Here is a 1,769-nt window from a genome sequence, read left to right as displayed (position 1 = left end):
CCTGGTGGTGCAGTGGTTGAGAGTCCGCCTGCCGATGCAGGGGACACGGGTTCGTGCCCCGGTCCGGGAAGATCCCACATGCCGTGGAGCGGCTGGGCCCGTGAGCCATGGCCGCTGAGCCTGCGCGTCCGGAGCCTGTGCTCCGCAACGGGAGAGGCCACAACAGTGAGAGGCCCGCGTACCGCAAAAAAAAAAAAAAAAAATTTGAAGTATAGTTGATTTACAATGTTGTGCTAATTTCTGCTGTCCACCTAGAGGGGTGGGATAGGGAGGGTGGGAGGGAGGTGCAAGAGGGAGGGGATATGGGGATACATGTATACATACAGCTGATTCACTCTGTTATACAGCAGAAACTAACACAACATTGTGAAGCAATTGTACTCCAATACAATGTAAAAAAAAATTTCTTCTGTACAGCAAAGTGATTCAATTATACATATATATACATTTTAAAAAATATTCTTTTCCATTATGGTTTATCACAGGATATTGAATATAGTTCCCTGTGCTGTACAGTAGGACCTTGTTGTTTATCCATTCTATATATAATAGCTTACATCTGCTAATCCCAGCCTCCCACTCCATCCCTCCCCCGAACCCCTCCCCCTTGGCAACCACAAGTCTGTTCTCTAAGTCCGTATATCACAGTATATTTAAAATACCTATTTTTTAAAAGTAAACAATCTCAAATTTTTATTGCCTTCACAATAAAACAAAATAAACTCAGAACTGGGTCACTTGGCCCTTTCTTTTTTTATCTCCTCCCAGTACAAAATGCTTATTACACCTCTTGATAGCCAGCATTCTCTTAGATCTGCAGTTGGGCTCAACGCATTCAAGCCTCAGCACAATCGTCTTTGTAGTTTTAGCCTTTTTCTGGAAAATCGACTTAGTCTGGCCGCCATAGCCACTCTGCTTCTTGTCATAATGCCGCTTTCCCTAGGCATACAGAGAATCCTTGCCCTTCTTATACTGTGTGACTTTGTGGGGTTGGTGCCTGCTGCACGTCTTGCAGAAAGTCCGGCCGGTTTTAGGAACGTTCACCATGTTTGCAAGACTGCTATCAGCACAGAAACAAGCTAAAATACCTTTTTTTTTTTTTAAGATTTAAGAAAATATATTTATTTTATTTATTATTATTTATTTTTGGCTGTGTTGGGACTTCGTTGCTGCACGCGGGCTTTCTCTAGATGCAGCGAGCAGGGGCTACTCTTCGTTGCAGTGCGCAGGCTTCAGTAGTTGTGGCACGAGTGCTCAGTAGTTGTGACTCGCAGGCTCCAGAGTGCAGGCTCAGTAGTTGTGGCGCATGGGCTTAGCTGCTCTGTGGCATGTGGGATCTTCCCCGGACCAGGGCTTGAACCTGTGTCCCCTGCACTGGCAGGCAGATTCTTAACCACTGCACCACCAGGGAAGTCCCTAAAATACCTGTTTTGAATGCAGTCTTTTCTCCCCTCTGACTTTCCTCAAGGTCAGAATATTTTTTGAATACTCCCCTCTCACAGTGTAAGGAGCCTAGAATTCTCAATACATAAATAGATTTTGAATTGCTTTATAAAAGCCACAGTTGGAAGCACAGCAAAGGATATTGCTTCCAAAAGCAAACGTACACAGGAATTTGCCTACTATTGCTTTGTCTGTAAATGAAGCTTTCTGCTTGAGTGTTTAAATAAATATTTTGAAGATATTCTCAGAACTTTGAAAAGTGAAGATTGTTCTTCTCATTCATCCCTAAAAATCATGAGACGCATTTCGAATTCAAGGAAAGATGG

General features: G+C 43.6%; 1 pseudogene; it reads right to left on the bottom strand.

Moving 5' to 3' along the window:
- Positions 1 to 723: 723 nt before the first annotated feature.
- On the bottom strand, positions 724 to 1,047 carry LOC102989583 (60S ribosomal protein L36a-like; annotated as a pseudogene).
- Positions 1,048 to 1,769: the final 722 nt, after the last annotated feature.

Source organism: Physeter macrocephalus, chromosome 16, assembly GCF_002837175.3.
Source record: "Physeter macrocephalus isolate SW-GA chromosome 16, ASM283717v5, whole genome shotgun sequence".
Lineage (NCBI taxonomy): Eukaryota > Metazoa > Chordata > Mammalia > Artiodactyla > Physeteridae > Physeter > Physeter macrocephalus.
The sequence above is the reverse complement of the archived record's forward strand: the minus strand, read 5'-3'. Positions and strand labels throughout refer to the sequence as shown.